General features: G+C 57.4%; 10 non-coding genes across 10 annotated transcripts; 4 read left to right on the top strand and 6 right to left on the bottom strand.

The window, feature by feature from the left end:
* The first annotated feature begins 3,888 nt into the window (after positions 1 to 3,888).
* LOC134543454 (U5 spliceosomal RNA) lies at positions 3,889 to 4,008 on the top strand. The gene has a single exon (XR_010076950.1). It is a non-coding gene; the product is annotated as a U5 spliceosomal RNA (small nuclear RNA).
* A 299-nt stretch (positions 4,009 to 4,307) lies between these two features.
* LOC134543491 (U1 spliceosomal RNA) lies at positions 4,308 to 4,470 on the bottom strand. Its single transcript, XR_010076985.1, has one exon. It is a non-coding gene; the product is annotated as a U1 spliceosomal RNA (small nuclear RNA).
* A 6,341-nt stretch (positions 4,471 to 10,811) lies between these two features.
* LOC134543490 (U1 spliceosomal RNA) lies at positions 10,812 to 10,974 on the bottom strand. The gene has a single exon (XR_010076984.1). It is a non-coding gene; the product is annotated as a U1 spliceosomal RNA (small nuclear RNA).
* Positions 10,975 to 11,517: 543 nt separating this feature from the next.
* On the top strand, positions 11,518 to 11,637 carry LOC134543453 (U5 spliceosomal RNA). The gene has a single exon (XR_010076949.1). It is a non-coding gene; the product is annotated as a U5 spliceosomal RNA (small nuclear RNA).
* Positions 11,638 to 11,936: 299 nt separating this feature from the next.
* Positions 11,937 to 12,099, bottom strand: LOC134543489 (U1 spliceosomal RNA). The gene has a single exon (XR_010076983.1). It is a non-coding gene; the product is annotated as a U1 spliceosomal RNA (small nuclear RNA).
* Positions 12,100 to 12,642: 543 nt separating this feature from the next.
* Positions 12,643 to 12,762, top strand: LOC134543452 (U5 spliceosomal RNA). Its single transcript, XR_010076948.1, has one exon. It is a non-coding gene; the product is annotated as a U5 spliceosomal RNA (small nuclear RNA).
* A 299-nt stretch (positions 12,763 to 13,061) lies between these two features.
* Positions 13,062 to 13,224, bottom strand: LOC134543488 (U1 spliceosomal RNA). Its single transcript, XR_010076982.1, has one exon. It is a non-coding gene; the product is annotated as a U1 spliceosomal RNA (small nuclear RNA).
* A 6,356-nt stretch (positions 13,225 to 19,580) lies between these two features.
* LOC134543486 (U1 spliceosomal RNA) lies at positions 19,581 to 19,743 on the bottom strand. The gene has a single exon (XR_010076980.1). It is a non-coding gene; the product is annotated as a U1 spliceosomal RNA (small nuclear RNA).
* Positions 19,744 to 20,286: 543 nt separating this feature from the next.
* On the top strand, positions 20,287 to 20,406 carry LOC134543451 (U5 spliceosomal RNA). The gene has a single exon (XR_010076947.1). It is a non-coding gene; the product is annotated as a U5 spliceosomal RNA (small nuclear RNA).
* Positions 20,407 to 20,705: 299 nt separating this feature from the next.
* LOC134543485 (U1 spliceosomal RNA) lies at positions 20,706 to 20,868 on the bottom strand. Its single transcript, XR_010076979.1, has one exon. It is a non-coding gene; the product is annotated as a U1 spliceosomal RNA (small nuclear RNA).
* Between the last annotated feature and the right edge of the window lie 1,595 nt (positions 20,869 to 22,463).

The following is a 22,463-nucleotide window of genomic DNA, read 5'->3' as shown; positions in this document are numbered from 1 at the left end:
AGTCAACTCGGCAGCGGGAAAGGGAGTCTTCGGCCGCATGTAAACCACGATGAAGGTGAAAGACGCACCCGCGCCGGAACACCGAACGGCCGCAGCTTCCACCACCGAGAGATGAGGAACAGAACGGCGATGATGCTTGATGTCCTGCCGCACGAGGAGAGCAACGCCGCCACGTGGACCAGAGGAACGATCAGCACGGTGGATGCGGTAGCCAGGTAAGGAGAAGTCATCTGCCGCAGTCAACCAAGTCTCGGTCAGCCCCACCAAGGCAGGCCGGAACTGATGGAGAAGGACCAGCAAGTCAGGTAAGCGTGAGGAGACCGACCGCATGTTCCAGGTAAGAACAGTGTACTGCATGTCAGTGTGTAGGTGGTAAGGCCTCAGAACTGGACGAAAAAGCGCGTTGAACCTGATCCAGGAGTCCAAGTATGATGTCACACTTGGCAGTCCAGGAGCAGGCAGCCTGAAAGCGGTGAATCGCAGCCATGACTCGCTTGAACCATGTGCAGATGTCCAGCCGCTTGAAAAAGTCAAGGAGGTCACGAAGAGACTCGGAGTGACTTGGATCTTCAGGGCCAGAGACGGGCGGCGGTTGCTGTGACGGCTGACGCGACGTAGCATCGGCATAAGAGCGGCCTCCAGATCGACGCGATTGCATGCCAGGGGGGATCAACCGCGGAGCTTGTGCGGCAGGAACAGGTGGCTGGCGCTGTTGTTGTCTGGACTCCCTGGCCTGGATGAGACGGAGCCGTTCAGGACATCGCGAATAATTCGCAGGATGTGGGCCCTCGCAGAAAACGCATTTCGGCGGGTCCGACTTAGGGACAGGGCAGGCAGCCGAGGGATGGTCAGCGCCACACCGGACACAGACCGGGTCTTCATCACAGGTATGCGACGAGTGTCCCAGACGTTGGCACCGAAAACACTGGACGGTCCCACCACCACCGCGGAAGGGCTCTATGGTCACGCCGACACCGCCGAGATGGCGAATCTTCATAGCCTCAGCCACCTGAGTGGTGCCCTCCAACACCACCAGGAACAGTGGGTACGGCTCAGGAAAGGCAGAGCGGCTGGCGAGACGAGTCACTTTGGAGTGACGAATGCCGTTCTCCATCAAGGCCCCCGAAATGTGCTCAATCGGCGTGTCTATGTGCAACTTGCGGATGACCACCCTGGCATTCCTGTCCTCAGCGCACGTCCAGGTGTGGAACTTCTCGCCCTTGGACCGCAGCAAGTTGGTCATGGCAAAATGGTCCTCCTTATTTGCCATTTGGAAAGTCGAGGTGGAGTCATAATGCGTGGCAACAAAGGGCTGAGAGAACTTTGCGCGCAGCGCATCCAGTTCCTTAATGGCGTTCGGGGACAAACCGCCCCTGCGCACAATCAACGGCGGTTTCTTGGTGGCACGAGCACCACGAGCCACTCCAGAGTCTGGAGGGCGAAGATCAGTGCCGGGCCGCGCCGGCGGCATTTTCTGCGACGGCGGCGGCGGCCGAGACACGGGAGGCGGGGGCAACTGAGTCGTCGTCGGGCGGCCCTCAGGACCACCGTGCACAGACACCGGAGGCAAGATCAACGGCACGTCCACATGAGAAGGACCAGCAATCTGCGAAGTGTGGACCACAGTAGCAGCACGCTTGGCACGCTTGGCGTAGGCGCGTTGAGGCATGGGCGGCTGCAGGCCGTGTAGGGGCGAAGACGGGGCTGGAGGACGGTCACCAGTTGGAGCAGCAGACCAGTCATACTCGTCGTCCGCCCAAAGGTCAGTCTGACGTTTCCCCAAACGGCCAGAGGAAGTGTCAGGAGCAGGTGGCCCCATCGAGAAGCTCAGAGCGCCGCCGAACTGAAAGTCGGGGGCACGAGAGGGGTCGAAAATACCAGGCTGCGCGGAAGCAGGGAGGTCCTGTAATGGCGCCGTGGCGTCAGGCCGCGTAGACAAGTTGGGTGCAGAACAAGGGACGGCAGCACCATGGCCAGCGCGAGACACGGAGGCTTCCTGCAGCGGCGACGAGAACATGTCGGCAGAAGAAACAGCAGGCAACCGCGCAGAGTGGTCAGAAGAGGGCAGAACAATCGGCGGCGGCAGCATGCCAGACTCAGGCGCGGCTGACCGAGGCTGCGAAAAAGGCGTCAAATCGGGCCCAGGGAGACCATGCGAAGCAGAGGGCGAAGCAGGGCGAACAGCGGCAGACACAGAGGCCTGGCCGAGTGGCAGAGATGAGCAGGTGTCAGAATCAGCAGGCACCCCACTGGCAAGAGTGGAGGCATAATAGGGGCCAGGCTGCGAGTAAAGGCTCGAAGCAGACATGGCCGAGGCAGAAATCGGGGCGGAACAAACAGTAGTCGTAATCGTGGTGGTGGTCAAAGAAACCAAGCTGGAGGAAGTAGCAGGAGGCCGCATGCCATAGCAAGCTGCGGCAGGCTGCTTGGTAACCAAAAGTTCCTCTTCGTGGTCGGAGCTCACTCGCGAAGACTGAGAGTCAACATCATCAGTGCTTGTTGCACTCGCCTGCGAGGAGCCTGTAGGAGCTGGGGGGGTCGGCTTCATTCGGCGCCAACTGCGGCCTTGGCCGGGGTCATCTTTGGTATAGGTGATTTTCGCCCTGCGAACTGTGGAGTCGCGAGGGCGGTCAGAAAGTCGGTCAGATTTGCGAAATTTATCTGCCATAATGGAGACAGAAAACACAATATAAATCAGCAAACTGGATTAAATATACTATCAAGATATGCAAAGGACGAAAACAAAACATAAAGACCGATGGTTGCACAAAAGCAGCGAAATCAGCGAGAAGACCGCGCGAGGCGAGACAAGCAGTTGCAAAAGCCGCCACTAGATGGCAGGGAGCAGCAAAAGAAATGCGCGCGCACAGGCAGCGCGCGAGCAGACATTGCGGACAGCAAGAAGTAGCGAGTTGAGCATCAGGAGAGACAGTAAGCGAAAAAACGGCGGAATAATGGAGCAGCAACAAGAAACAGAAAAACAAAAGGCGACACAGCATCATCAGACAACTGCGCGCAGGAAGAAAGGCGAGCGGCGAATTCGGCACATCGCGAACAGCAGAAGAAACAGAGCGAGTTCGCGGAATGGGCGCCAGGCGGCAGCACAGTGCGAAGACGGTGCTGCCGCGCGGTGGTGAGAAACGGAACTTAGTGAGAAATAATGGTAATCGTCGGAGTGTGTAAAATGAAAACTGAAAACTGAAAAGGGAGGAAGTTTGGATCCTATTCGATCCCCTGGTATAATCTGTACTTACTGTTGTCCCTAACTATTCTCTTTGAATATCATGCTCAACCGCTTACTTCAAGCCCTTTGTCCGCAATTGTAGCCACGAGCCAGGTAAGTATGCTGCGCAGTGTTTCGCTTTTCTATTTCACTTGGAGCTCGGACCACCTCATCAACGTGTTTTGAGGTTATGTACTTCTACCTCCGAAACAGCTCTTTCCCCAGACATAACACTCCCGTGCCAGTTCATCACACTACATGACAGTACACACCAACAATGCAAATACAATTTCTTCCTACAACTGCCCGTTTCTACTCGCACCTCGTTTCCTTTGTTTCTGTACCCACGGCGACGGTCGACCGCCGCGTGCATTTGGTTACCCCGTTTGCCGCGTGGCGGCACTTGGTTACACCGTTTGCCGCGTGGCGGCACTCGGGTCGTCGCGTCCGCCTCGGCAAAAAGGCGGGCACCACGGCACAGTCGAGAGGGGAACTTTTTTCCATTAGCAACATACCTAGGGTTTCACGAAATATCGAGTGCCGTGTCCCACGAGGCGATTTTCGGACGATTCGCGGCTTCAGGCTGCACGACCGTACGCTATTTTCACCATTAGTGGTGGTCCGCACATTTTTCCTATATAGTCCGGATTTTCAAAGTTTCAACCGTGCTCTGGTTTCCCTTCAAACGCATAAATCTTTCGCCTTTTACTAAAGATTTCCGTGGAGGGGAACATTTGATGAGTCTTTAAACAATTTTTTGTTGTGCCCAGTGTTTACACACTGGGCCGGTTACCGTTAAACCACTGGGCCCGGGGGTGAGGCGGGGAGGGGGAAATCTGAAAAATCGAATTGGACAAGTATCGTTCATGGGAATTTTTTTTTTCTTTTTTCAACTATTACCATGCACAATTACGTACCTTCCTTCCGCACTTTCAAGACGGTGGGGTTGTTCGCCAAGGCACCGTAAACTTGAGACCTACGAATGCATTACATACCATACACAGATGAAAAAAAAAAAAAAAATTACACTTCACTGTACATAATTCTTAACACTACTTCACAACTACTAAGTTGAAATTTTTTCACCGGGACAGCGCGAACGCAGTCCCGACTACCAAAAATTACGCGCCCGAGTTACCCACATTTGGGGTAATCGCAGAGGTCAGCTCAACCGAAGTGCAAGGGAAGAGCCTCACCCTGGGGGAACCCCCTGCTTGATCAGGGTAGCCCCTACGCCAGGTAAGTATGCTGCGCAGTGTTTCGCTTTTCTATTTCACTTGGAGCTCGGACCACCTCATCAACGTGTTTTGAGGTTATGTACTTCTACCTCCGAAACAGCTCTTTCCCCAGACATAACACTCCCGTGCCAGTTCATCACACTACATGACAGTACACACCAACAATGCAAATACAATTTCTTCCTACAACTGCCCGTTTCTACTCGCACCTCGTTTCCTTTGTTTCTGTACCCACGGCGACGGTCGACCGCCGCGTGCATTTGGTTACCCCGTTTGCCGCGTGGCGGCACTTGGTTACACCGTTTGCCGCGTGGCGGCACTCGGGTCGTCGCGTCCGCCTCGGCAAAAAGGCGGGCACCACGGCACAGTCGAGAGGGGAACTTTTTTCCATTAGCAACATACCTAGGGTTTCACGAAATATCGAGTGCCGTGTCCCACGAGGCGATTTTCGGACGATTCGCGGCTTCAGGCTGCACGACCGTACGCTATTTTCACCATTAGTGGTGGTCCGCACATTTTTCCTATATAGTCCGGATTTTCAAAGTTTCAACCGTGCTCTGGTTTCCCTTCAAACTGCTCTTAGGTGCTACTCTGAGTGGTTTGCAGGGATTTCCTTAGTTAATTCGAGTTTTCCTCGCGTGCTTTTATAATCCGACCAGTCGTTTCTGGTGCGAAGACTTGCTGCTGGGTGCATATCCGGATCTGGTAACTCTCAGCAGCAAGCAACAGGGTCCCCCCCTGGGCATTGCTGGGGGGACTCTGCAGAAATAAATTCAACCCTCGGGTTCCACTAATTATTATTTTATTTTTATTTACAAGTTCTACTCAGCATCACTCCTATTATATTCACTCCATCTTCTTCCACCTTTAACTGACTGCTGACTGCTGCTGCTGCTTCCTGGGGCTGTCACCAGGTGGCCGAGAAGAGTAGTTCCTCCCAGGTGTGGCTCTTGGCCTGCCGACTTGATTGTTTCTCGTCGGCATGGCCGAGGGGGGGTCCGGGGAGGACCCGCCCCTGGGGGACTCCGACTTTGAGGGCCGACTCCAACCGCCTTTGAGGGACTACACCAGGCCTCCTGGTGGCCACCGAGACCGGACGGGTGCCTCGGGCGATGCTGGAGCAGAGGGATGCTCGCCGCCCCCCACCCCCAGCCGGACCGGGATCCGCACCCAGGAGCGCTGCACGAAGGTGTCGGAGTCCAAGCATCACCAGATGGTGCCACCTGGCTTCTGCTCCGACACCCCCTTCACCCCGGACGTCACCATGGCAGCAACCCTCACCACCACGACCACCACCATGACGACCACGACAGTTTGCACTTTCACCCCCTCTGCTTCTCACCCCATCTCCTCACCATTCTCAGCGCCTTCCCCCTCACTGCCACTCATCCCTGTCGAGCCTGCGGCCCCCCGGGACGTGCCGATGGACACCGGCTTCAGCCTCCCCCGCCGGACGGTGAAGCGGCCGAGGATGGGGCGCGCCGAGGACCGCACCTCCATCTCCAACCGGTTTGGCGCCCTCGAGCTCGACTCCGCCGGCGAGGAGGGGACCTCGTCCCGGGACTCGTCACCTGCACCATCCACGTCATCCCGCATCTCACACCTCACCCGCCGCACCACCCCCCGACCGACTACGACCGCCGCGACTCAGCCATCGACCTCCGCTGCTCGTCAGCCGTCGCCTCGACCATCCACCTCCGCATCTGCACCTGGACCCCGCACCCGGCCTCCCACCCAACCTGCTGCCGCCCCCGCATCTGCCTCCGCCGCCGCCACCGTCAAGCCTACCCGCATGCCGCCCATCGGCTGCCGCCTCCCCATCACCACCAGCCCCTTCACCCTGGCCCAATCGTTTCAGTCGCTCCTTTCTGGCAAGCTATCCATCACCTCCGTCGACGGCCGCACCTCCTTTTACACTTCTAACGCCGCTGATCACACCTTCCTATACAACCACCTCACCCAGCTCGGCCATCAGCCTTTCACGCACCTGCGACAGGACGAGAAGGGGGACCGACTCGTCCTGAAGCGTCTCCCACTCACCACTACCCCCGAGGAGGTGCACGCCGCCCTCCTCGACCTGGACCTACCCGTTGCTTCCGTCACTCCGCTCCGCGTCACCGACACCGCCACGACCCGTCCGTTCCTGGTTAATACTCACCACCTGGGGGAGGCAGCTCCCTTCCTGGCTCTACGCTCCCTGGGCTGCTGGGTGGTCTCCGTCGAACGCTATCGTGGCAGCGGGCGGGTCCCGCAGTGTTACCGGTGCCAGCAGGCCGGCCACCCATCCACACGCTGCGAGAGGCCGGTGGCCTGTTTCAAGTGTGCCGGGCCCCACCGGTCCCGCGAGTGCACTTCGACGACTCCGAAGTGCGTCAATTGCGGCGAGGCGCACTTCGCGACTTCCATGGACTGCCGGGTGAACCAGGCCTACCTCAGACGCCACCCCCCCCGACAACAGCCTGAGGCCACCCCGGCACCGCGACCGCGACCGCCAAACTTGACCGACGCTCGTGCCTTTCCCGCCGTCACCTCCAACGCCTGGACTCGGCGCGGTTCCGCCGCCGCCACCCTGTTCCCCTCCCGCGACGGGCCATCTCCATCTGCACCTCAGGACCCCTCATCTCACCGACCGGACGCTGACGACACTTCATTCACCGCGATCATACGTGACCTCATCCAGCTGTTTCGGCAGTACTTTCCCTTCATTCGCCGCACCCTGACCGCCCTGTCCCATGCCAAGTCCCCTTCGGAGAGATTCGAGGTGCTCCTCCAAGCGCTTCTGGGTCTCTTCGATGGATCCCCCGCCGCCCCTTAAGCTCCTAGTCTGGAACGCCTTTTCTTTGCTCCCTCAGCTTCTCGACTTCCTTCACCTCGTCGACGAGCACTCACCCGATGTCGTGTTCCTATCAGAGACCTGGCTGACCCCCGCTGTACCCCTCCGCGTCCCGGGATATGCCGTCCACCGCTCCGACCGTGATGGTCGGGGGGGTGGGGTGGCACTCCTGGTGCGCGACACCTTCACCCATCACCGCCGACACATTCCACCTTCACCCGCGACTGAGGCTGTGGCCGTGCGCCTGTTCGGACAGCCCTACTCCCTGACTCTAGTCTCCGTGTATCTCCCACCCCAATTTGCCTTCCCCTCTGCCGCCGTTGTCGCCCTCGGTCGGCTCGATGCCCATGTCGTGCTGGCCGGGGACTTCAACGCCACCCATCCCTACTGGGGCTGCGTCGCGGCCAACCGCCGAGGCAGCTCCCTCCGTCAGCTCCTCCGGCGTACTAACCTCTCCATCTGCGCCCCCGCCACCCCCACATTCTTCCCCGCTCAGCACCACCGTCATCCCAGTATCATCGACCTCGCCCTCACCACACCGCTCCCCATCATCTCTGGTCTCACCACGCTCACCGCCGGGGCCTCGGATCACCTGCCCGTCCTCGGCTCCCTTCACTTCTACCCCCATTCCAACCCGCACCTTCCCCGCTTCGACTTCCGCAACGCCGACTGGAATGGGTTCCAGACCACCCTCTCATCATCACTCGACCTCACCCTCCCCTTCGACACCCCCGACCGTCTCGACGCCAACGTCGTGTCATTCACCCGGGCCGTCTCTGCGGCCGCCTCCGCTCACATTCCGCTGGCCACTCCAAGTACCCGCATCACCCCCTTCCCGCCTTACCTGCGTGACGCCGTGGTCCTGCGCGACCGCTTCCGCGGCCTGTGGCAGGCCAACCGGTCCCCGTTGACACGGATGGTGTTCCTCCTGCTGCGGGGCCGGTGCCGCCGGATGGTCGCGGCGTGGAAGGCGCATTTGGAGACCCGGCGTCTCGGCTCCCTCGCCTCTGCATCCGGCTCTCTGTGGACCTACGTCCGGCGCCTCCGATCGGTCCCCACCACTATTCCCCCACTCACCCACCCGGCCGGGGTGGCGGAGACTGCCCCTGAGCGATCGGAGGCGGTCGCTGCCTACCTCGCGACCACGTTTGCCTCCGCTGACCCCCCCACCCTCTCCTCCGAGTCTTCGGACGACGGGGACACACCCCCCCCCCCTCGCACATCACGTCACTCTGCCCGTTCTTCCGGACTCTCTGCCATTCCCTCTCGCCACGCCATCGGAGGTGCGCACACTCCTCCTCCGTCTCAAGCCCCCTTCTGCCCCCGGTTCCGACTCTCTGCCTGCACCCGTCCTCCGTGCTCTTCCTCGGAAGGCGACGGTCTTCCTTACCCGCATCATCAACGCGATGTTCCTTCTCTGTCATTTCCCCACCCCTTGGAAAGTGGCCATTGTCTCACCCATACCCAAACCCGGGAAGCCCCCTTCCCTACCATCATCGTACCGCCCCATTTCTCTTCTACCCATCATCTCTAAGGTCGCAGAGCGGACCATTCTCACACGCCTTCTCCTTCACGTCAACCTCTTGCATCTTCTCCCCCATCACCAGTTCGGTTTCCGCAAACGTCACTCCACCTCCCACGCCATCGCCCGTGTGGAGGTGCTGGCTGTCCAAGGTTTCGCACGGCGCCAACACACGGGCATGGTGCTTCTGGACCTTGCCCGGGCATTTGATTCCGTGCCCCATTCACAACTCATTCACCGTCTCTCCGCCACCGACCTTCCACCTCATCTCATACGCCTCATCTGCTCGTTCCTGGGGGGTCGTACCTTCCGGGTTCGGGTGGAGGGCGAACTCTCCGACCCCCGTCACATCATGGCCGGCGTCCCCCAGGGCGCCATCCTTTCACCCCTTCTCTTCACCCTTCACATCGCCGACCTGCAACCACCACCTGGCACTCACCTGGTTCAGTACGCCGATGACACTTGCCTCCTCGCTTCCTCCGTCTCCGAGCGGATGCTCGGCGACCGCCTGAGCCGCGGGCTCACATCACTCTCTACTCAGTTCCTCGCGCACGGCATCGGGCTGAACTGCTCGAAGACCCAATCCATTCTCTTCTCACGCATCCACCCACGCCAGGACCACCCCCCACGAGTTTCCAGCACTGCCATCCCCTGGTCACCCGAGGTCCGCTATCTGGGGGTGACCCTGGACAGTGCCTTCACTTTCATCCCGCACCTTGCTTCCATGAAGACTCAATCCAGGGCGGTCTTGGCGCAGCTGGCACCGATACTGCGACCCTCATCTGGCACCCCCCTCCCGGTTCGCATCACCGCATTTCATTCCTACGTCATCCCACGCTTCACCTACGCATCCCCCGTGTGGGTTCATTCATCCCGTTTCAACCTTCGCCCCATTACCCGCACCTACTTCCTGGGGATTCGTCTCCTTCTCGGACTCCCCCGCGCCACCTCCAGGCTGACTCTCCTGGCAGACTCCGGCCTGCCCCACCTTCACCCTCTCCTTCGCTCCATGACAACTTACTTCCTACGCCGATGCCGACGCAGCGACAACCCCCTCATCCTTCAACTTGCGGAGCCGCTGCCTCCTGCACCCCACCCACGACGACCGCTCTTTTCGACTGACCACTTACGCGACGACTCCGACGACGACGCTGACGACGTCCCGGCGGCCGGTGGGCCCGGTAGATGACGGCGTAGACCTCCACGTCCACCGGTAGCCTCCGCGGACCCGCCACCATAGTTCACCATCTACATCGCCACTCCGTCTTCTTCCCATCGTCATCAGCATCGCCGTTTTCTCCGCGCGGCCTCCATCAGCTGCGCGGCTCCTGGATCAGCATCTCTTCACCCCCAGCAGTCCCTCACCCCCCCTCCACCCAACAAGTAGCCGGGACCTTCAAGAACCTCCGTGTTGGCGGGGTCCAGCAGCATCGTCATGTTCTTCATCTTTGTGTTTATGTTCTGTACAGTGTTCTTGTCCACTGCCTTGTATGTATCTTTATGTATTAAATGATGTTTTTGTGTGTGGGCCCCTAGGGGCCCCACTATAAAAAAAAAAAAAAAAAAAAAAAAAAAAAAAAAAAAAAAAAAAAAAAAAAAAAAAAAAAAAAAAAAAAAAACTAAAGATTTCCGTGGAGGGGAACATTTGATGAGTCTTTAAACAATTTTTTGTTGTGCCCAGTGTTTACACACTGGGCCGGTTACCGTTAAACCACTGGGCCCGGGGGTGAGGCGGGGAGGGGGAAATCTGAAAAATCGAATTGGACAAGTATCGTTCATGGGAATTTTTTTTTTCTTTTTTCAACTATTACCATGCACAATTACGTACCTTCCTTCCGCACTTTCAAGACGGTGGGGTTGTTCGCCAAGGCACCGTAAACTTGAGACCTACGAATGCATTACATACCATACACAGATGAAAAAAAAAAAAAAAATTACACTTCACTGTACATAATTCTTAACACTACTTCACAACTACTAAGTTGAAATTTTTTCACCGGGACAGCGCGAACGCAGTCCCGACTACCAAAAATTACGCGCCCGAGTTACCCACATTTGGGGTAATCGCAGAGGTCAGCTCAACCGAAGTGCAAGGGAAGAGCCTCACCCTGGGGGAACCCCCTGCTTGATCAGGGTAGCCCCTACGCCAGGTAAGTATGCTGCGCAGTGTTTCGCTTTTCTATTTCACTTGGAGCTCGGACCACCTCATCAACGTGTTTTGAGGTTATGTACTTCTACCTCCGAAACAGCTCTTTCCCCAGACATAACACTCCCGTGCCAGTTCATCACACTACATGACAGTACACACCAACAATGCAAATACAATTTCTTCCTACAACTGCCCGTTTCTACTCGCACCTCGTTTCCTTTGTTTCTGTACCCACGGCGACGGTCGACCGCCGCGTGCATTTGGTTACCCCGTTTGCCGCGTGGCGGCACTTGGTTACACCGTTTGCCGCGTGGCGGCACTCGGGTCGTCGCGTCCGCCTCGGCAAAAAGGCGGGCACCACGGCACAGTCGAGAGGGGAACTTTTTTCCATTAGCAACATACCTAGGGTTTCACGAAATATCGAGTGCCGTGTCCCACGAGGCGATTTTCGGACGATTCGCGGCTTCAGGCTGCACGACCGTACGCTATTTTCACCATTAGTGGTGGTCCGCACATTTTTCCTATATAGTCCGGATTTTCAAAGTTTCAACCGTGCTCTGGTTTCCCTTCAAACGCATAAATCTTTCGCCTTTTACTAAAGATTTCCGTGGAGGGGAACATTTGATGAGTCTTTAAACAATTTTTTGTTGTGCCCAGTGTTTACACACTGGGCCGGTTACCGTTAAACCACTGGGCCCGGGGGTGAGGCGGGGAGGGGGAAATCTGAAAAATCGAATTGGACAAGTATCGTTCATGGGAATTTTTTTTTTCTTTTTTCAACTATTACCATGCACAATTACGTACCTTCCTTCCGCACTTTCAAGACGGTGGGGTTGTTCGCCAAGGCACCGTAAACTTGAGACCTACGAATGCATTACATACCATACACAGATGAAAAAAAAAAAAAAAATTACACTTCACTGTACATAATTCTTAACACTACTTCACAACTACTAAGTTGAAATTTTTTCACCGGGACAGCGCGAACGCAGTCCCGACTACCAAAAATTACGCGCCCGAGTTACCCACATTTGGGGTAATCGCAGAGGTCAGCTCAACCGAAGTGCAAGGGAAGAGCCTCACCCTGGGGGAACCCCCTGCTTGATCAGGGTAGCCCCTACGCCAGGTAAGTATGCTGCGCAGTGTTTCGCTTTTCTATTTCACTTGGAGCTCGGACCACCTCATCAACGTGTTTTGAGGTTATGTACTTCTACCTCCGAAACAGCTCTTTCCCCAGACATAACACTCCCGTGCCAGTTCATCACACTACATGACAGTACACACCAACAATGCAAATACAATTTCTTCCTACAACTGCCCGTTTCTACTCGCACCTCGTTTCCTTTGTTTCTGTACCCACGGCGACGGTCGACCGCCGCGTGCATTTGGTTACCCCGTTTGCCGCGTGGCGGCACTTGGTTACACCGTTTGCCGCGTGGCGGCACTCGGGTCGTCGCGTCCGCCTCGGCAAAAAGGCGGGCACCACGGCACAGTCGAGAGGGGAACTTTTTTCCATTAGCAACATACCTAGGGTTTCACGAAATATCGAGTGCCGTGTCCCACGAGGCGATTTTCGGACGATTCGCGGCTTCAGGCTGCACGACCGTACGCTATTTTCACCATTAGTGGTGGTCCGCACATTTTTCCTATATAGTCCGGATTTTCAAAGTTTCAACCGTGCTCTGGTTTCCCTTCAAACGCATAAATCTTTCGCCTTTTACTAAAGATTTCCGTGGAGGGGAACATTTGATGAGTCTTTAAACAATTTTTTGTTGTGCCCAGTGTTTACACACTGGGCCGGTTACCGTTAAACCACTGGGCCCGGGGGTGAGGCGGGGAGGGGGAAATCTGAAAAATCGAATTGGACAAGTATCGTTCATGGGAATTTTTTTTTTCTTTTTTCAACTATTACCATGCACAATTACGTACCTTCCTTCCGCACTTTCAAGACGGTGGGGTTGTTCGCCAAGGCACCGTAAACTTGAGACCTACGAATGCATTACATACCATACACAGATGAAAAAAAAAAAAAAAATTACACTTCACTGTACATAATTCTTAACACTACTTCACAACTACTAAGTTGAAATTTTTTCACCGGGACAGCGCGAACGCAGTCCCGACTACCAAAAATTACGCGCCCGAGTTACCCACATTTGGGGTAATCGCAGAGGTCAGCTCAACCGAAGTGCAAGGGAAGAGCCTCACCCTGGGGGAACCCCCTGCTTGATCAGGGTAGCCCCTACGCCAGGTAAGTATGCTGCGCAGTGTTTCGCTTTTCTATTTCACTTGGAGCTCGGACCACCTCATCAACGTGTTTTGAGGTTATGTACTTCTACCTCCGAAACAGCTCTTTCCCCAGACATAACACTCCCGTGCCAGTTCATCACACTACATGACAGTACACACCAACAATGCAAATACAATTTCTTCCTACAACTGCCCGTTTCTACTCGCACCTCGTTTCCTTTGTTTCTGTACCCACGGCGACGGTCGACCGCCGCGTGCATTTGGTTACCCCGTTTGCCGCGTGGCGGCACTTGGTTACACCGTTTGCCGCGTGGCGGCACTCGGGTCGTCGCGTCCGCCTCGGCAAAAAGGCGGGCACCACGGCACAGTCGAGAGGGGAACTTTTTTCCATTAGCAACATACCTAGGGTTTCACGAAATATCGAGTGCCGTGTCCCACGAGGCGATTTTCGGACGATTCGCGGCTTCAGGCTGCACGACCGTACGCTATTTTCACCATTAGTGGTGGTCCGCACATTTTTCCTATATAGTCCGGATTTTCAAAGTTTCAACCGTGCTCTGGTTTCCCTTCAAACTGCTCTTAGGTGCTACTCTGAGTGGTTTGCAGGGATTTCCTTAGTTAATTCGAGTTTTCCTCGCGTGCTTTTATAATCCGACCAGTCGTTTCTGGTGCGAAGACTTGCTGCTGGGTGCATATCCGGATCTGGTAACTCTCAGCAGCAAGCAACAGGGTCCCCCCCTGGGCATTGCTGGGGGGACTCTGCAGAAATAAATTCAACCCTCGGGTTCCACTAATTATTATTTTATTTTTATTTACAAGTTCTACTCAGCATCACTCCTATTATATTCACTCCATCTTCTTCCACCTTTAACTGACTGCTGACTGCTGCTGCTGCTTCCTGGGGCTGTCACCAGGTGGCCGAGAAGAGTAGTTCCTCCCAGGTGTGGCTCTTGGCCTGCCGACTTGATTGTTTCTCGTCGGCATGGCCGAGGGGGGGTCCGGGGAGGACCCGCCCCTGGGGGACTCCGACTTTGAGGGCCGACTCCAACCGCCATTGAGGGACTACACCAGGCCTCCTGGTGGCCACCGAGACCGGACGGGTGCCTCGGGCGATGCTGGAGCAGAGGGATGCTCGCCGCCCCCCACCCCCAGCCGGACCGGGATCCGCACCCAGGAGCGCTGCACGAAGGTGTCGGAGTCCAAGCATCACCAGATGGTGCCACCTGGCTTCTGCTCCGACACCCCCTTCACCCCGGACGTCACCATGGCAGCAACCCTCACCACCACGACCACCACCATGACGACCACGACAGTTTGCACTTTCACCCCCTCTGCTTCTCACCCCATCTCCTCACCATTCTCAGCGCCTTCCCCCTCACTGCCACTCATCCCTGTCGAGCCTGCGGCCCCCCGGGACGTGCCGATGGACACCGGCTTCAGCCTCCCCCGCCGGACGGTGAAGCGGCCGAGGATGGGGCGCGCCGAGGACCGCACCTCCATCTCCAACCGGTTTGGCGCCCTCGATTTCGACTCCGCCGGCGAGGAGGGGACCTCGTCCCGGGACTCGTCACCTGCACCATCCACGTCATCCCGCATCTCACACCTCACCCGCCGCACCACCCCCCGACCGACTACGACCGCCGCGACTCAGCCATCGACCTCCGCTGCTCGTCAGCCGTCGCCTCGACCATCCACCTCCGCATCTGCACCTGGACCCCGCACCCGGCCTCCCACCCAACCTGCTGCCGCCCCCGCATCTGCCTCCGCCGCCGCCACCGTCAAGCCTACCCGCATGCCGCCCATCGGCTGCCGCCTCCCCATCACCACCAGCCCCTTCACCCTGGCCCAATCGTTTCAGTCGCTCCTTTCTGGCAAGCTATCCATCACCTCCGTCGACGGCCGCACCTCCTTTTACACTTCTAACGCCGCTGATCACACCTTCCTATACAACCACCTCACCCAGCTCGGCCATCAGCCTTTCACGCACCTGCGACAGGACGAGAAGGGGGACCGACTCGTCCTGAAGCGTCTCCCACTCACCACTACCCCCGAGGAGGTGCACGCCGCCCTCCTCGACCTGGACCTACCCGTTGCTTCCGTCACTCCGCTCCGCGTCACCGACACCGCCACGACCCGTCCGTTCCTGGTTAATACTCACCACCTGGGGGAGGCAGCTCCCTTCCTGGCTCTACGCTCCCTGGGCTGCTGGGTGGTCTCCGTCGAACGCTATCGTGGCAGCGGGCGGGTCCCGCAGTGTTACCGGTGCCAGCAGGCCGGCCACCCATCCACACGCTGCGAGAGGCCGGTGGCCTGTTTCAAGTGTGCCGGGCCCCACCGGTCCCGCGAGTGCACTTCGACGACTCCGAAGTGCGTCAATTGCGGCGAGGCGCACTTCGCGACTTCCATGGACTGCCGGGTGAACCAGGCCTACCTCAGACGCCACCCCCCCCCGACAACAGCCTGAGGCCACCCCGGCACCGCGACCGCGACCGCCAAACTTGACCGACGCTCGTGCCTTTCCCGCCGTCACCTCCAACGCCTGGACTCGGCGCGGTTCCGCCGCCGCCACCCTGTTCCCCTCCCGCGACGGGCCATCTCCATCTGCACCTCAGGGCCCCTCATCTCACCGACCGGACGCTGACGACACTTCATTCACCGCGATCATACGTGACCTCATCCAGCTGTTTCGGCAGTACTTTCCCTTCATTCGCCGCACCCTGACCGCCCTGTCCCATGCCAAGTCCCCTTCGGAGAGATTCGAGGTGCTCCTCCAAGCGCTTCTGGGTCTCTTCGATGGATCCCCCGCCGCCCCTTAAGCTCCTAGTCTGGAACGCCTTTTCTTTGCTCCCTAAGCTTCTCGACTTCCTTCACCTCGTCGACGAGCACTCACCCGATGTCGTGTTCCTATCAGAGACCTGGCTGACCCCCGCTGTACCCCTCCGCGTCCCGGGATATGCCGTCCACCGCTCCGACCGTGATGGTCGGGGGGGTGGGGTGGCACTCCTGGTGCGCGACACCTTCACCCATCACCGCCGACACATTCCACCTTCACCCGCGACTGAGGCTGTGGCCGTGCGCCTGTTCGGACAGCCCTACTCCCTGACTCTAGTCTCCGTGTATCTCCCACCCCAATTTGCCTTCCCCTCTGCCGCCGTTGTCGCCCTCGGTCGGCTCGATGCCCATGTCGTGCTGGCCGGGGACTTCAACGCCACCCATCCCTACTGGGGCTGCGTCGCGGCCAACCGCCGAGGCAGCTCCCTCCGTCAGCTCCTCCGGCGTACTAACCTCTCCATCTGCGCCCCCGCCACCCCCACATTCTTCCCCGCTCAGCACCACCGTCATCCCAGTATCATCGACCTCGCCCTCACCACACCGCTCCCCATCATCTCTGGTCTCACCACGCTCACCGCCGGGGCCTCGGATCACCTGCCCGTCCTCGGCTCCCTTCACTTCTACCCCCATTCCAACCCGCACCTTCCCCGCTTCGACTTCCGCAACGCCGACTGGAATGGGTTCCAGACCACCCTCTCATCATCACTCGACCTCACCCTCCCCTTCGACACCCCCGACCGTCTCGACGCCAACGTCGTGTCATTCACCCGGGCCGTCTCTGCGGCCGCCTCCGCTCACATTCCGCTGGCCACTCCAAGTACCCGCATCACCCCCTTCCCGCCTTACCTGCGTGACGCCGTGGTCCTGCGCGACCGCTTCCGCGGCCTGTGGCAGGCCAACCGGTCCCCGTTGACACGGATGGTGTTCCTCCTGCTGCGGGGCCGGTGCCGCCGGATGGTCGCGGCGTGGAAGGCGCATTTGGAGACCCGGCGTCTCGGCTCCCTCGCCTCTGCATCCGGCTCTCTGTGGACCTACGTCCGGCGCCTCCGATCGGTCCCCACCACTATTCCCCCACTCACCCACCCGGCCGGGGTGGCGGAGACTGCCCCTGAGCGATCGGAGGCGGTCGCTGCCTACCTCGCGACCACGTTTGCCTCCGCTGACCCCCCCACCCTCTCCTCCGAGTCTTCGGACGACGGGGACACACCCCCCCCCCCTCGCACATCACGTCACTCTGCCCGTTCTTCCGGACTCTCTGCCATTCCCTCTCGCCACGCCATCGGAGGTGCGCACACTCCTCCTCCGTCTCAAGCCCCCTTCTGCCCCCGGTTCCGACTCTCTGCCTGCACCCGTCCTCCGTGCTCTTCCTCGGAAGGCGACGGTCTTCCTTACCCGCATCATCAACGCGATGTTCCTTCTCTGTCATTTCCCCACCCCTTGGAAAGTGGCCATTGTCTCACCCATACCCAAACCCGGGAAGCCCCCTTCCCTACCATCATCGTACCGCCCCATTTCTCTTCTACCCATCATCTCTAAGGTCGCAGAGCGGACCATTCTCACACGCCTTCTCCTTCACGTCAACCTCTTGCATCTTCTCCCCCATCACCAGTTCGGTTTCCGCAAACGTCACTCCACCTCCCACGCCATCGCCCGTGTGGAGGTGCTGGCTGTCCAAGGTTTCGCACGGCGCCAACACACGGGCATGGTGCTTCTGGACCTTGCCCGGGCATTTGATTCCGTGCCCCATTCACAACTCATTCACCGTCTCTCCGCCACCGACCTTCCACCTCATCTCATACGCCTCATCTGCTCGTTCCTGGGGGGTCGTACCTTCCGGGTTCGGGTGGAGGGCGAACTCTCCGACCCCCGTCACATCATGGCCGGCGTCCCCCAGGGCGCCATCCTTTCACCCCTTCTCTTCACCCTTCACATCGCCGACCTGCAACCACCACCTGGCACTCACCTGGTTCAGTACGCCGATGACACTTGCCTCCTCGCTTCCTCCGTCTCCGAGCGGATGCTCGGCGACCGCCTGAGCCGCGGGCTCACATCACTCTCTACTCAGTTCCTCGCGCACGGCATCGGGCTGAACTGCTCGAAGACCCAATCCATTCTCTTCTCACGCATCCACCCACGCCAGGACCACCCCCCACGAGTTTCCAGCACTGCCATCCCCTGGTCACCCGAGGTCCGCTATCTGGGGGTGACCCTGGACAGTACCTTCACTTTCATCCCGCACCTTGCTTCCATGAAGACTCAATCCAGGGCGGTCTTGGCGCAGCTGGCACCGATACTGCGACCCTCATCTGGCACCCCCCTCCCGGTTCGCATCACCGCATTTCATTCCTACGTCATCCCACGCTTCACCTACGCATCCCCCGTGTGGGTTCATTCATCCCGTTTCAACCTTCGCCCCATTACCCGCACCTACTTCCTGGGGATTCGTCTCCTTCTCGGACTCCCCCGCGCCACCTCCAGGCTGACTCTCCTGGCAGACTCCGGCCTGCCCCACCTTCACCCTCTCCTTCGCTCCATGACAACTTACTTCCTACGCCGATGCCGACGCAGCGACAACCCCCTCATCCTTCAACTTGCGGAGCCGCTGCCTCCTGCACCCCACCCACGACGACCGCTCTTTTCGACTGACCACTTACGCGACGACTCCGACGACGACGCTGACGACGTCCCGGCGGCCGGTGGGCCCGGTAGATGACGGCGTAGACCTCCACGTCCACCGGTAGCCTCCGCGGACCCGCCACCATAGTTCACCATCTACATCGCCACTCCGTCTTCTTCCCATCGTCATCAGCATCGCCGTTTTCTCCGCGCGGCCTCCATCAGCTGCGCGGCTCCTGGATCAGCATCTCTTCACCCCCAGCAGTCCCTCACCCCCCCCTCCACCCAACAAGTAGCCGGGACCTTCAAGAACCTCCGTGTTGGCGGGGTCCAGCAGCATCGTCATGTTCTTCATCTTTGTGTTTATGTTCTGTACAGTGTTCTTGTCCACTGCCTTGTATGTATCTTTATGTATTAAATGATGTTTTTGTGTGTGGGCCCCTAGGGGCCCCACTTATAAAAAAAAAAAAAAAAAAAAAAAAAAAAAAAAAAAAAAAAAAAAAAAAAAAAAAAAAAAAAAAAAAAAAAAAAAAAAAAAAAACTAAAGATTTCCGTGGAGGGGAACATTTGATGAGTCTTTAAACAATTTTTTGTTGTGCCCAGTGTTTACACACTGGGCCGGTTACCGTTAAACCACTGGGCCCGGGGGTGAGGCGGGGAGGGGGAAATCTGAAAAATCGAATTGGACAAGTATCGTTCATGGGAATTTTTTTTTTCTTTTTTCAACTATTACCATGCACAATTACGTACCTTCCTTCCGCACTTTCAAGACGGTGGGGTTGTTCGCCAAGGCACCGTAAACTTGAGACCTACGAATGCATTACATACCATACACAGATGAAAAAAAAAAAAAAAATTACACTTCACTGTACATAATTCTTAACACTACTTCACAACTACTAAGTTGAAATTTTTTCACCGGGACAGCGCGAACGCAGTCCCGACTACCAAAAATTACGCGCCCGAGTTACCCACATTTGGGGTAATCGCAGAGGTCAGCTCAACCGAAGTGCAAGGGAAGAGCCTCACCCTGGGGGAACCCCCTGCTTGATCAGGGTAGCCCCTACGCCAGGTAAGTATGCTGCGCAGTGTTTCGCTTTTCTATTTCACTTGGAGCTCGGACCACCTCATCAACGTGTTTTGAGGTTATGTACTTCTACCTCCGAAACAGCTCTTTCCCCAGACATAACACTCCCGTGCCAGTTCATCACACTACATGACAGTACACACCAACAATGCAAATACAATTTCTTCCTACAACTGCCCGTTTCTACTCGCACCTCGTTTCCTTTGTTTCTGTACCCACGGCGACGGTCGACCGCCGCGTGCATTTGGTTACCCCGTTTGCCGCGTGGCGGCACTTGGTTACACCGTTTGCCGCGTGGCGGCACTCGGGTCGTCGCGTCCGCCTCGGCAAAAAGGCGGGCACCACGGCACAGTCGAGAGGGGAACTTTTTTCCATTAGCAACATACCTAGGGTTTCACGAAATATCGAGTGCCGTGTCCCACGAGGCGATTTTCGGACGATTCGCGGCTTCAGGCTGCACGACCGTACGCTATTTTCACCATTAGTGGTGGTCCGCACATTTTTCCTATATAGTCCGGATTTTCAAAGTTTCAACCGTGCTCTGGTTTCCCTTCAAACGCATAAATCTTTCGCCTTTTACTAAAGATTTCCGTGGAGGGGAACATTTGATGAGTCTTTAAACAATTTTTTGTTGTGCCCAGTGTTTACACACTGGGCCGGTTACCGTTAAACCACTGGGCCCGGGGGTGAGGCGGGGAGGGGGAAATCTGAAAAATCGAATTGGACAAGTATCGTTCATGGGAATTTTTTTTTTCTTTTTTCAACTATTACCATGCACAATTACGTACCTTCCTTCCGCACTTTCAAGACGGTGGGGTTGTTCGCCAAGGCACCGTAAACTTGAGACCTACGAATGCATTACATACCATACACAGATGAAAAAAAAAAAAAAAATTACACTTCACTGTACATAATTCTTAACACTACTTCACAACTACTAAGTTGAAATTTTTTCACCGGGACAGCGCGAACGCAGTCCCGACTACCAAAAATTACGCGCCCGAGTTACCCACATTTGGGGTAATCGCAGAGGTCAGCTCAACCGAAGTGCAAGGGAAGAGCCTCACCCTGGGGGAACCCCCTGCTTGATCAGGGTAGCCCCTACGCCAGGTAAGTATGCTGCGCAGTGTTTCGCTTTTCTATTTCACTTGGAGCTCGGACCACCTCATCAACGTGTTTTGAGGTTATGTACTTCTACCTCCGAAACAGCTCTTTCCCCAGACATAACACTCCCGTGCCAGTTCATCACACTACATGACAGTACACACCAACAATGCAAATACAATTTCTTCCTACAACTGCCCGTTTCTACTCGCACCTCGTTTCCTTTGTTTCTGTACCCACGGCGACGGTCGACCGCCGCGTGCATTTGGTTACCCCGTTTGCCGCGTGGCGGCACTTGGTTACACCGTTTGCCGCGTGGCGGCACTCGGGTCGTCGCGTCCGCCTCGGCAAAAAGGCGGGCACCACGGCACAGTCGAGAGGGGAACTTTTTTCCATTAGCAACATACCTAGGGTTTCACGAAATATCGAGTGCCGTGTCCCACGAGGCGATTTTCGGACGATTCGCGGCTTCAGGCTGCACGACCGTACGCTATTTTCACCATTAGTGGTGGTCCGCACATTTTTCCTATATAGTCCGGATTTTCAAAGTTTCAACCGTGCTCTGGTTTCCCTTCAAAGGCATCAAACTGTTCAGGGGAATTTTTTAAAAGCTTTTTGAAGCAAATCTGAGCACTTTTGGCCATTAACTAACTGGTTTCCTTTCAGCAATTTCAGCGAGCCGCCGAGACCTGCTGCTGCTAGTTCCTGAGTCGACCACCAGGAGTGCTCTTGTGTAGATCTAGTTCTTAGATCCTAGATCTTCTTCTTGTGAGTGCTGTGCGCCACCGAGTCGCGGCCTATTGGGGCGGCTGAGGGGGGAGTTTGGAATGGACTCCCTCCCGATGAAGCCAAACCAGGGCGGGGGCGACCTCGGTCAGAGGCCATCGGCCGAGGCCACTTCTTGTGACTCCCGGCAACCAAGTTGTAGCCTATTGGGGAGGCCGAGGGGAGAGTTTGGAATGGACTCTCTCCCGATGACGCCGAACCAGGGCGGGGACGACTTTGGTCCGAGGCCCTCGGCCGAGGCCGGTTCTGGCGATGAGATGACTACTGACAATCGGCCACCCCAGCCACGACAATACTGTGGACCGCATCGCCAGCGCTTGGAGACCATGCAAGTCGGGTCTGGGGAGGCGGGCGCTGCTGGGGTCGGGGGGGTGGCTCCGCCTCCCTCCCCCGCGCCGGCCGGGCTGCGCACCCAGACTGTTTGCATTAAGGTCAGCGAGACGAAACATCTTCACGGCCTGGACGTCTCCACCATCCTCGCTCTGCCTACGACTACCTCTGCTCCAACACCACCAACTGTGACTACTACTACCACCACGGCCTGCATCACTTCACCGATCATGTCTCCTGCGCCTTCTCTTCCGCTGTTGCCGACCGACTCACCGCCTGCCGCCGTTCCTCCTGCTGCGACTGCTACTCCCATGGACACCGGCTTCATCGTTCCCACGAAGACCGTCAAGCGCGCCCACCCCGACCAGCACTCCTCCGACGATGCCGTCCCTACCAGCAACCGCTACGACAGTCTCCTCAGTCTACCGGATACCGACACCGACGACGGCGCTGGGGCTGCCTCCTCGGACCGACCCTTGACTGCCAAGCCCCG

This window comes from Bacillus rossius, unplaced genomic scaffold, assembly GCF_032445375.1.
Source record: "Bacillus rossius redtenbacheri isolate Brsri unplaced genomic scaffold, Brsri_v3 Brsri_v3_scf106, whole genome shotgun sequence".
Taxonomy (NCBI): Eukaryota; Metazoa; Arthropoda; class Insecta; order Phasmatodea; family Bacillidae; genus Bacillus; species Bacillus rossius.
Note: the sequence above shows the minus strand (reverse complement) of the source record. Positions and strands in the feature narration are given on the sequence as shown.